General features: G+C 36.2%; 1 long non-coding RNA gene across 1 annotated transcript in view; it reads right to left on the minus strand.

Annotated features, from left to right (window-relative positions):
- Positions 1–595: 595 nt before the first annotated feature.
- LOC120317013 overlaps positions 596–13,556 on the minus strand; it is a 129,978-nt gene continuing 117,017 nt past the window's right edge. The window contains exon 4 of the long non-coding RNA XR_005559115.1: positions 596–788. This is a non-coding gene — a long non-coding RNA (uncharacterized LOC120317013). The remainder of the gene's footprint in view (positions 789–13,556) is intronic.

The raw sequence follows: 13,556 nt of genomic DNA on the forward strand, positions 1-13,556 counted from the left end.
GGGTGCAGGGCATGGTCCACCGGAGGAGCCTCGCTGCCCCTCTTGGCCCATGTGGGGGACTCCCAGACAGTGGTGTGGGCTGCCCAGAGCCCTGGGCAGTGAAGGGCAAGTGCCCAGCCCAGCCCATGAGCTTCTGGGGCACTAGCCCAACCCAGTCCAGCTCCACTTCCCTGAGGGGGCATCTAGCTATGCTTACCTCCTCTTTGTGGCTGCTGCTGCTGCTGTGCTCACTCTCCTTGGCCAGGTTGCTCATGATGGGTGCAGGAGGGCAAAGTGCATGGATCAGAGGGAGGCCCACTCCCTCTCCATGCAAGGAGACCCAGATTTGTAATCAAATCATCCTTAGTGATAGGATGGGAGACCACCAGGATAGGCCAGGAGGAGGGGGCAAGGGGATGGCGAAAGGGCAGAAGGGCTGCTGTTGGCCAAGTGCTAAGGCAGGACTTCCCTCAAACCCTCCCTTCCTCTCATTCCAATTTCCTTCCTTCCTCCCTCCCTCCCTACCCTCCTTCCTTTCCTGCCTCCCTCCTTCTCATTCCCATCTTCTTCATTCTCTTCCTTCCTGTTTCCCTCCCTCCCTCCTTCTCTGTCTCCCTCTTTCTCTTTCTCTTTCCCATCTCCTTCTCTTGTCTTCTCTTGTCTTGGAAAACAGATTATGAAGAGGATATGTGGTGTCCCAGATAATCTTACGGATCCTGCTCAAGCAATGTTTCTGTGCTGTGTCCTGGATGGGAGGGAGGGATCTGCCAATTATTTTTTCGGCCTTCTTCACCACTGACTTGTCAGCTCTGAAACATACAAACACAGACACAGAGTTCATTACTTAATAAAATTACCAGTCAGAATGTATGTGTAATGTATTGTCCGCTTGTCAACACGGTAATTATGATATTGTTATGCACTTCATGCTAATCTGACATCCTAGAGGAAAATACAGTTGGCATTTCCTAATGTTCTGTATAGAACAATATATAATTCAGAATATATAATATCATATAATTATATATTATTATACATAATAATATATAACAATATATAATTCAAAATAATACCGGCTCATTTCCTCTTTTTATTTTCATCCACGTAGGCATTCGCCTTCCTTAAATAGATGTGGAAATAATCTTATAACTATATGATTAATTAAGCAAAACATAGAGACAACAGGTTATTTTCCATGAGATAATTAAATTTCTGAAGCATAAAGCAGGCACTTTCAATTCCCAAAGGTGTGATTGTTAAATGATAGAACATATTCTCCCCCGCATCTCCTCATTACTATTGTAGACATTTATTTTAGTATATATTAATGTTAGTACACTTTAATGCTTTTAAAAGATGCAGCAGATTTTTCAGTTTATTAAATAACCCTTTGAATAGACTGTATTCACAGTGGGTGAAAAATTAACCAATGACACATCCCTTGTCCTGTTCTGAAGTGACATGAGGAGCTGAGAAAAAGCTTCCTTTCTTCCCTACAGTATTCAGCTGTCTGGAAGGCTTCATGTTACTGTCATTTTCAGATGTCACCTTTGCTTAACTTCCAAGCATAGATGCTTGCCTTGATCTTAGCATTTGACAAAACAGTTAGCAGCTGGCTTCCAAGTGAACATATGCAGGATCAAAAGCAAAAGAAATCTAAAGAAATCTAAAGATTAAAGTTAATCATTGTCCACACACAATCTAATTGGTTAAGGTAAAATTAAACAGCAAGAACTACTACTGAAGTAGTGCAAAGTTTGACAATATGGAATAATGTAGGTTAAACTTCACTTGATCTTTTATCAAATGAAATAAGACAAATTAAAATTAAAGGACAGCTAAAGAAATAAAAAAATGAATGTAATCTAACAATACAAACAAGAGTGATATTTACTGGAAAATTGCTGAATCCTTCTGAAGGAATCTTATCTTTTTTTTTTTGTAATCAGTTTTATTACTTCTGGCATCTACTAGTTCAACTTTTAGTAGTTTAATAATCTGCCAGATTTTGTTCTTATCCTGTTCCTTTTCCATTCAGAGGAAAGTATCTCCAGTTATTATAAAAATGCTGGTCTGGAGGGCGGGATAATGGCATTGATGACAACCAATCCTGTGACCTTTTGTGTCTATAATGGATCTCCATTGTGTTATTCTCTTGGAACACCATAACAGCTCTGGACCACAACACATCACAGAAAAATATGCTAGAAGAAAGTATTAAGTTTGTTCTTTGCCATTTATAAATAATAGCAGTTGTAGAGTGTTATTAATTTTATTTTTCTTCTATATGTTAACTTTAGAAATTTAGGTTACTTCAGCCCTAAAAGCTCTGTCATGCTCAAGTTAACCAAATAACCAGAGAAAATAGTACATTTGGAATCCTTTATTTTTCCATTAAATTACATACAAAATTAGGGCAAGTCATTTAAAACAGAATTTTAATTTTTTAAAAATATTCTACAAATATTTGTCATCTTACATGTAGCTGAGATCATTTGAGAAGTTGCTCTAGATATGATTTCATTTGATATAAAATGGGAAATTGTATAGTATTTAACTTAACAAGAAATTAGTACATATAATTATAAAGAACTAGAAATTATAAAGAACTGGAAATTAGTGGCATTGATCATTCAAATCCATTGAGATTTTAAATATGAAAGACCCCATTAATGTTGTTAGTTGCGAAGTCGTGTCTGATCCATCGTGACTCCATGTTCCTCCAGGACTTCTTCTCCTCTACCATCTTCTGCAGTCCAATTTATATTACAAGAATAAAAATGTTTGAATTCTGGAGAATTTAGTAGAAGTGTTCTACCTTTATGTTAGGGCTATAAATCCTTAACTAATAAACCGTTAACATTTCCTTGTCCTTTATAGGATGCTTAACTGTTGCAGAAAAAATGGAATAATATAAAGTAGTTTTAAACAATTTGAATTCTTTTGTATTTTGAACAAACCCATCCAATATTCAAATTGCTGCTATGGTATATTATATTTAAGTTATTTGGAAAAGAAATATTGATTGCTAGAGAGTGAAAGTTGAAGGCCTATCACCCATCAATCCATACATATATCCAACTTGTGAATGTATGATACAGAATACTTGACTTTTATTCTTAACCTCTTCAATGCCTTTTCTGCAGTTTCCACAACCAAGTATCCATAATGATTATAGACTGATGAATTGGCAGCATAGCCTCAGAGAAACAAGTATTTAGGCAAGGTTTCTTTAAACCTTCTATAAGCTCCCTTAAAAATTGAGAATACAAACTTGCTAATTGCTCATTCCTCCATTTCTACAATGCTTTCAATATTCCATGGTTATCTAATCAACCATTTCCTCAAGCAGCAATTAAATTAAAACCAATAGAAACCAAATATAACACAGGACATAGAATAATAGGGCTGTAAGGACGTTGGAGAGCTTCTAGCCCAACCCTCTACTCAAACAGGACATCCTGTACCATTCCAGACAAATAGCTGTCCAGTTTTTCCTAAAAAAAACACCCAGTGACAGAGCACCTAGAACTTTTGGAGGTAACTTATTCCACCATTTACTTATTCTCACTGTCAGGAAATTTCTCCTTAGTTCAAGGTTGGATGTCTCTTTAATGATCTTCCACCAATTACTTCTTGTCCTGCCATCAGGTGCAGAATAATTCTGATGCCCCTTGATAAATTCACATAGGATTTCCCCCTGCTCCAGGCTACCATGACAACATGAGAACATTTCTCCAGACTTGGTAGGAGGATTGATGGGTAAATGGTAATAGTAGGTAATATGATCAACCGCAAAACAAATAATTATAAACACTGGATGGAATATTAGGAAAGTGAATTCCATCCAAGCATGATATAAAAATGGATTGTTTTAGACAAAAGAAAAGCTAGAAGTAATTTTAAAGGTATCCTAGTAACGACAAGTGAACTCTAAGAATCTATCCCTGACTTCAGTTATCGGCTCAGACTCCAGTAATACCTAACTCTAATTCAGGAGTGTCAAACTGCTGACCTGCAGGCCGGATGCTTCACGTGGAAGCTCTGCAATGCATTGCTGGCAATGGCAAAACTGGCCCAATACGTTGTGCGATGTCACATGACGTTGCGAGTTTGACATGTCTGCTCTTATCTAACCCTAATCCTAACCCTAACTTAATCCTAACTTAGAGTGAAAAGCTGTCACTGTCATATCCCTGACATCAGTTTTTGGTCCTGACTCTAAGGAGTCCTAACCCTAACCTTAATCCTAATCCTAGTTTCTTTGGCAATGGGATTTTCCCATGTATTTTACTGTGGTTCATAAAGAAGTCTGAACGAAAAGAAGTTACTATCACTTTCCTTAGATCAGAGGTCTCCAACTTTTGTGCGCACACAAACGGGGCCACAAGCATGTACTATGCAAATGGGGTGGTGCTAGCACCCATGTGACACTCACTAGCACTGCGCCAGTTTTGCCACATGGGCACTAGCATCGCCCCGTTTTCGTGCTGTGCAGCACCCGATTTTTACGCTGTGTGCCACCCAGTTTTTGCGCCACACGCCACCCAATTTGCCCATTTTCACACTGCACACTGCCTGGTTTTTGCAATGCACACAACCCAGTTTCCTCCCATTTTTGTGCCTCATGCTGCCCAGTTTTCCCGTTTTTGTGCCATCCGCTGCCTGGTTTTCTCCCATTTTCACACCATGTGCTGCTCAGTTTTCATGCCATGTGCTACTCTGTTTGCATAGTGACAGCACCCTGTTTTTGCCACTGCAGTGCCCCATTTGGATAACCCGAGTGGGGGTAAGTGCGCACACACATATGCACGCACTGGCCAGCCTGTTCCGTGGATCAGTGGCCAGTAGGCCACGGACTGGTAGTGGGCTGCGGACCACAAGTTGGGGACCCCTGCCTTAGATAATCTCAAATAATGTAGCCATGATGTTAATTTTTGGGTCTGTCTTCAAGTAGACCTAACCTTAACCCTAACTATCTGTAACCCTAATTTTCTTTAATTTTCCTAATTTAATTTCTTTGGCAATCTATGTATTTTACTAAGCCTCACCCTCACCCTCACCCTCACCCAAACCTAAACCTAAACCTAAACCTAAACCTAAACTTAAACCTAAACCTAAACCTAATACAAACTATAATCCTAACCCTAACCCTCATTTCATTTTGAAGTGGTCCACAAAGAAGTCCAAATGAAGAGCTGCCACCATTGCTCTTCTTAGATAACCTGTAAGAATTTATCTCTTACAACAGTTTTTGGCCCTGACTCCAAGGAGACATAACCCTAACCCTAACATGAACTGTAGTTTTATTTTCTATGGAAATGGGATTTTCCCATGTATTTTACTACAGTCTACAAAGAAGTCTGAACGAAAAACTAACACATTCATTTTACCTTGACAACCACTAAGAATTTTTCTCTGACCCCAGTTTTCAGCCCTGATTCCAAGGAGACCTAAACCTAAACCTAACACGAATGCTAGTTTTATTTTCTATGGAAATGGTTTTACTGTGGTCCAAATGAAAAACTCTCAGCATTACTTTCATTATAGAACCTCTAAGAATTTATCCCAGACACCAGTTTTTGGTTCCGACTCCAAGGACACCTAACGCTAACCCTAACCCTAACTCCAGTTTCATCTTGATTGGCAATGGGATTTTTCTATGTGTTTTACTGTGGTCCTCAAAGAAGTCCAGACAAAAATGTTACCATCGCTTTCCTTAACTTTTAGAATTTATGTCTTACATCAGTTTTCAACCACAACTCCCTTTCCTGGATTTTCAATTAACTGTATTTGTTGGTCAATTGAGTTCTCTGTCTTATTATTTGATTGTTCCACTTCTTCTGTTATCTTCTGCGTTGTTAGTTCTTTGGTTGTAGTCAAAATTTGGGTTTGTATCTCTAAGCTGTCATCTTGTTCTTTTATGTTGCATCTTATTTTGTCACAAGCTGAAAGAATGGTCCATAATAATAATAATAAAGTTGGAAGGGAGCTTGGAGGTCATCTAGTCCAACCCCCTGCTCAGGCAGAAAACCCTATACCATTTCGGACAAATGGCTGTCCAGTCTCTTCTTAAAAACTTCCAGTGTTGGAGCATTCACCGCTTCTGGAGGCAGGTTGTTCCACTGGTTAATTGTTCTAACTGTCAGGAAGTTCTAGGTTGCTTTTCTCCTTGATTAGTTTCCATCCATTGCTTCTTGTCCTGCTTTGGAGAATAGCTTGAATCCCTCTTCTTTGTGGCAGTCCCTGAGATGTTGGAACACTGCTATCATGTTCCCCCTTGTCCTTCTCTTCATTAAACTAGACATACCCAATTCCAGCAACCGTTCCTTATAAGTTTTAGCCTCTAGTCCTCTAATCATCTTTGTTGCTCTTCTCTGTACTCTTTCTAGAGTCTCAGCATCTTTTTTACATCGTGGTGACCAAAACTGGATGCAGTATTACCAAGGCATTGTAAAGTGTGTGATGATCCATAATAATAATAATAATAATCCCCCAGTGCGGCACTACCTTGACATGGCTGTGGGGCTTGTGTACTCTGAGGAAGATATCACAACATATGATGTTGACTGCCAGCTTGACTAGCTTCAAAAATGTGTTGTACCAATTCGTGGAAATCATGGGGATCAATTGATATTAGTCTTGATGGCATTGGGATTGTTTCCAAAGATCATCCACAGAGAAGCTAGTGGGTTTCCTTATCCAGTTGGTTAATTATTATGAGAACAGATTGCTGGATTAGATGTGTCAGGAGTCAGATCCAGCAGGCACTGCTAATGTTCTTATATACCAGGAAGGTTAATTAAAGATCAGAGCAATGTTTTTATAACTGGAATGAGATACATGTCTGAGGAAGAAGAGAGAAATAGATACATTTTCAGATGCATCCCTGGGAACATTGCATTACAAAAGTGATGGGTTAGGAACTGAAACAAATTCTTCCTGGAACTGCAAAATAACACAGCTTCTTGCTTGCATACATTATAGAAACCAGGTGGATTCACTTCAGCGTCTATGCAGGAGTTTCAGTGGAAGAATAGTTGTGATGTATGTACAATAACTGTGTCAAATATACTGCAGATATTTGACATAGTTATTGTACATACATCACAACTATTCTTCTAAATGCTTTAGAATAGTGGTTTTCAACCCCTTTCTTCATCATTGACCCTCTTTAAATATCTTTTGTGGCCATGGGCCAGGGCCATGTATCACTCAAGATTTAAATCATAATATTTCTTCAAGCCTTCGTGGACCCCCTGTGATGACATCATGACCCCAGAACCACAGTTGTAGTATAGAAGATATTAAAAAAGGGATCTTTCATATATAATAGTCATATGTGACTGACATATAAACTCTGGTGTAAAATTTTCACTGAGATAAGCATTATCACTAAAGAAACAATTGAATGCTTTCCAGAATTAGGGTCATTGTATTTATTTATGGGATTGAATCTTAAGATTAAAAATAAAAAAAACATATTTTTTACTTATTTGTAAGAACCATAATAATAATTGTTTAATGATGGAAAATCTTTAACAACTTAAGAATTGAATTGTAGATCAATAAGGCTTCAATTTCTTCAACTGCCATTCTAGAAAAGGTTAGACACAAAGTTAGAATGATAAAACATCAGAGACAGGAACCACAATTCTATCAAATCTGAACAGATTCTATGCATTATCTTAACTGAAAAACAAAATTTAATGTTATATTATTTTTTTATTCATGTACCTAGAAATGGACCCTTTTCAGTGAGAAAGATTGGGCCAGTCCTACTTTTTACATATATTGGACACTTAGAAGACTTGCTAGAACTGCTGAAATTTTGTTTCTGTTCATGAAATAAAATAAATTGTTCTGCTCTTCTTGTACAAACTTAATAATGGCATTGTAAAATTCAAATAATAGTCTGCTTTTCTGAAGATTAAATTTCAAGAAGTTCATATGGCAGAATACAAAAAGGTAAACAATGAATCAATACTTTAAATTGTTATTATCTCACTGAATTTCTTTTGGTATTGTGTAAAAATAAGAAATGTTCCCTACAGGAAGGAATTCAAGATAATAATGCTTGTAGATATATTGTTTAGTTATTTTAAAAATACTTCTATCACAAGAAAATGATAATGACTGTTCTCCTTCAAGACAGAATATAAAAGCCAAATCTTATATTTGTGACATTTAGGAAATTTCCCATATATTAATTTATAATTACCTGCAGCCAGAATCCAAATATGTGATAATTACTATTTTACATTTTATATACTTTACTAGAATACTTACTCATGAGGCCTTTGGTATAAAATTGGAAATTTATAGCAAAGAATATTTAAAGTAGCCAATTCATACTCTTTGTGTGCCTACATACAGAATGGGTGAACTAGTGAAAAATGAAAGGTGATGTAAAGATCACTAACTCTTTTGTCACTTTCATTTTCTTAGTATTAATGACACATAATCAGTCCATCTACCAACTAAAGACTGATGAAATTCATGGATCTTCCAAAGTATGGACCCAACTCTGAGACTGGAGAAGTCCTGGGATTGGTGTTCCAGAACTGGTCTGGGAGTGTGTTTTATTTTTGCATTATGTGGTCCTTGGGTATAATAAGACCTGAAAATTTAGTTTATAATTGCTCAATCAAGAATTGTGCAGCTTAATTATTAGAGGGGCTGTCTCTTCCATTATGAATAAAATATGTATGTTAGCTGGATTACTAAATTAGTTAAATTTATTTTTAAAAATGAAGTACATTTCACTTCAAAATGAACATGAAGAAACTGGTATAGGTTCTTATTACCAGAGTAATAAGCAGTCCAGATAACAAACTATACTAGGAACAAGTTAGATGCTTGGTGGACAATAGAGAAGATTTGGGGGAGATATGATACCTATATATCTAAATGAGTTTCATTTCCAGGGATGGTGCTGGGGTGGAATTGTTCACTATTAAAATCAAAGGTAGAATCATTGGGCTAAAATTAAAAGAAAGGAGATTTAGACTGAACATTAGGAGGACTTTTCGGACAGTATTATTTATGCAGTTGAATTTATGCAGTGGATTTCTTCTCACTGAAGAGTTTGAAATGGGTTTGTATGGCCACTTGTTGGGAATGAATGTATTCCTGTACTCAATTGGGAGATGAATTAGATAACCTATAAATTCTAACTCTTACTTTCTATAGTTCTATGAATAATAGATGTTAGTTATAGGAAACCAAGTTCTTGTTGAATATTATGAAAATATTCCTAAGATTAAGAAAGGTTTAAGAGTGAAATTAATCATTTAGAGAAAGGGGAGGCTTTTCTTTATTGGATGTGTTTAAGAACACACCATTTGTCAGGGATGCTTTACTTTATATTCCTGTACAATAGGATGGACTAGAACCTAGATCATCTAAAAGGTACATTTCAGCTCATACTCTCTAAGATTCCATGACCTGCAGAAAATATCCATCTTTTCAGAGGTATGAAATCTGTGTTATTTCAGACTGCAGCAGACACTCTGTCTGGAATTCTCTCTTAATTTCAAAAATAGGACTAATGATGATATCAGATTGCCTGCCCCTTCACTCTCCAAACCATAGCAATTCGAAGGAGTTCTGTTATTGTCTTCATCTTGGTGATCTGAAATTTTGAGAAAAAGGAATGAAAGTCACTACTTTGCCTGAGCTGTTGCATAACAATGACAACAACAATGACAACGACAACAACAACAATAATAATAATAACTGGAGCACCACTTGAACACCATTGGCATTGACAAATTCGCTATTAGTCAATTGCAAAAGGCGGCCTTACTAGGAACTGCTTCCATCCTATGACGATATCTGTAATATCATCAAACATCCACATCTGCCTATCCCAGGTCCTGGGTAAGGACTCGATAGGTAGACAAAATGCCAAACCCAGTCTGAACATCTGGCTGACTGTGCGATGATCCATAATAATAATAATCAGTGCTCTTTTTTTTTAAAAAAAAAGGTGCTGGAACTCACACACATCATACAATCTGCCTTGCCTACCCTACAAGGTTTACCTTTGTAGTTGAAAAAAAAAACCCTTCAATTTTTAGTGTATCTAAAAGATTAGGATTTTGTTCAAGGTAAGTTTATACTATTAATGTTATCATGCACTGTGAGGCTTTAAATTACAAGAAGGCATTTTATTAATCTTTTGGGACATTTACCACTGGCATACCCATTTAGTTTAATGAGTGGAAATGTCATCTTTCTATGTGGAAGGTGCTGGAACTCACACACATCATACAATCTGCCTTGCCTACCCTACAAGGTTTACCTTTGTAGTTGAAAAAAAAAACCCTTCAATTTTTAGTGTATTTAAAAGATTAGGATTTTGTTCAAGGTAAGTTTATACTATTAATGTTACCATGCACTGTGTGGCTTTAAATTACAAGAAGGCATTTTATTAATCTTTTGGGACATTTACCACTGGCATACCCATTTAGTTTAATGAGTGGAAATGTCATCTTTCTATGTGGAATGAAATTGGCCCAATAAAACAAAATTTGGTTGCTTGTAAAAGATTGAATTATTTTTAAGAAGTTGTCAAACAAGGTAGAAAAAATTACATTTGGAGTTTAATATAGATATTGACTTGAAGCAAATTAAAGTTGAAACTTTGTCAGTGAACAGATTATTTTTAATTTAAACCTTTAAGTTAAACCCAATTTAATAAATAGATCTGATTAAACCTCATACTGTAGGTCTACCTTTACATTTGACCAATACATAATTAATATATATTATTATTAATAATAATACCCCCAAATCACAAGACATTGGCTTTATTCTTATTCTTCCCCTCTACAGTTTGAATATAAAGTATAAAAGACTAAAAAGAGATTTTCGTAGCCATCCCAGCCTTTGAACTACCCAAGGAACCAAAACAGCAAAATTTCACTGTCGGGCAAGCTTCCATGCCAGCCCCCTTTCTTTCCTCTCGCTTTACCTCTTTTTAACCTCACACTCCACTTTCTATAAGAGAAGGCAAAAGGTTCACTCACCCTCTTGTGAAAGATGGCCTCCATGTTTATGTGTCTCCTACTACCACCATTGGCTTCCTAGCCAATCAAGCCATGCTTTGGCTGTGGTGCTCCAGCACCTCATGACTCCTCCTAGAGGAGGCAGACAGCACCAGAGGGGATCCCACTCACACCATACTGCCAGCAGGGCATTTTCAAAAGCAAACAAGGATTGGAAGGGCAACAATAGGAAAAGAACGCAAAACTGGAAAATCTGTTAAAATAAGTTGCTGGAACTCTGTTCCAGTGCATTCTATGACAAAAAGCCCTGATATTATTATTATTATTATTATTATTATTATTGCTGTTGTTGTTAATATTATTATTAATAATAATATTAACAACAACAGCAATAATAATAATAATAATAATAATAATAATAATAATAATAATAATAAAAATAAATCCCTTATCTCTACTCCACACAAAGAGAAAACAAACTCCACATATTAATTTCACTTCTGCTTGACTGGTTTTGGCTATTAATGTATGAGCTGTCAATTTCTTAAGCTAACATATTTTTCCTGCTAAGACCAAAAACTCAGCACTGGAATAAGGAGTAAGAGATGCGTTTTCTTCAAATGGGAATTTGTTTCAAAAGAAAACAAATAACAAACAAAACTTGTACCTATTTTACATTATAGCTCAACCAAAAATAAATGATCCAGGTATTCTGATGTTTGGGGAACATAAGGCTCTGGAGTTCTTTTCAAACAGGCAAACCTGTGTAAAAATAGTCTTATTTGCATTGGTGTGTGTGTTTGTGTATGTGTGTATGTGTGTGTATAGCCATTTAAATGATTTGGTACTAGGTTTCATCATATGATTATTGCATAGCATGTTTATTTTATTTTATTTTATTTTTAAAATTTATAAACCGCCCCACTCCCGCAGGACTCTGGGCAGCTGACAATAAAAACACCATAAAACATGACAAAACAAACAGTACAATAACAGTCATCCAGGGGTCAGATTTTATAAATCCCAGGCCTGCCGGAAAAGCCAGGTCTTAAGCAGTTTACGGAAAACCAACAGGGTGGGAGCGGTCCTAATCTCCAGAGGGAGCTGGTTCCAAGACGTGGGCGCCATCACAGAGAAAGCCCTCCTCTGAGGCCCCGCCAAATGGCACTGCTTGGCCGACGGGACATGAAGGAGGCCCAGCCTGTGGGATCTAACCGGACAAAGGGAACTATGAGGTAGTAGGCGGTCTCGCAAAAAGCCTGGCCCTGAGCCATATAGGGCTTTAAAGTTTATACTTAATATTATTATTACAAGAAATACAAAAAACTATATTGATATATTCTCAAAGATTCTAATCAGGTTCTAGGTGTTAATATAATGAAATGCAGAAAGTCCCATACAGTATTTAGTCTCTAGCATCTCTAGGGAGCACTAAACCCCCCCTCACAAAAAGTCTAGGAGAGCAGCTGGCAATTAATCTTGCCACTATTGATTTAATTAGATGCATAAGCTTTTTTGGCCTGGGATTGGATTTTGTCTTTCTGCTCTCCTTGGGAACTTCAAAGAATGAAAATTTAAAATTTCATTTTAAAGAATGAAATTAATGTCTTAAGCTTTGCATATACTTAAAGCATCTATTTTTCCTCTGAAAGTTTTTTCAAGTAATTTTATAAAAAATTATAATTACAGTAGTAAAAACTAATACAAGCAAACAGAAAGATAGAAAACTAGAAAGACAGAATAAAAATGCAAAAGGGGAAAGAAGAAAAAATAGAATAGAAAAAAAGAAAAAAGAATATAATGAAGACAAAATAAATAAAAACATGACCTCCGACCTTCATCACAACAAGTATAAACAATTTTAGCAACTTCTCTTAAATTACCACAAATGATCTTTTTTTCCCTTAATGCTATCTCTTAATTATAAACAAATCCATAAAGCACTGTCATATTAGTCTTGGTGTAAGCAAGAGTCCACTAAAGCTTACCAGAAATAACAACTTACCTATTTTAATCCTGAACAAACCCCCCATGTTTATATTCCTTCTTTTTTCTTCTGACAATCTTAATCTATAGTCCATTCAAATAATGTCACAGAACATGATTTCATTTCTTCTTTGTACCTTCTCAATATAGTCTTCAAAAATTTAACAAGCCTCTTTTATAAGCCTAATTTAAAAATTTATCTAGGTCACTCTCTTGGTTTATTCTTTGTATGCTCCTTTACATATTAAAATATCATCTAGTTTCTTTTTTGTATCCACTGTAATACATTTTTCTGAGTCTTTCATGTAACTCTGTCATTTGTAAATCCACTTCCAAATCAGTCTGTGTCTTATCAGGTAAAACCTGTGCTTCTTTCCATAACATCTTTTAGACATAATCTATCTGTGGAGGCAGAAATCATTGTTGATAATATTAATATTAATTTTTGACAATGTTAGACTATTAACCACCATTCTGTAAGTATTAGTCAAGTTTATGTGTTCTTCTCCCTTAATTGGAATCTTTACTTTTCTCCAGTATTCAATGTTTACAATTTTATTATGTTTTTAAAAAGAATTT

The sequence above is a fragment of the Crotalus tigris genome, unplaced genomic scaffold (assembly GCF_016545835.1).
Source record: "Crotalus tigris isolate CLP2741 ecotype Arizona unplaced genomic scaffold, ASM1654583v1 scf7180000017589.2436309, whole genome shotgun sequence".
In the NCBI taxonomy this organism is placed as follows: domain Eukaryota; kingdom Metazoa; phylum Chordata; class Lepidosauria; order Squamata; family Viperidae; genus Crotalus; species Crotalus tigris.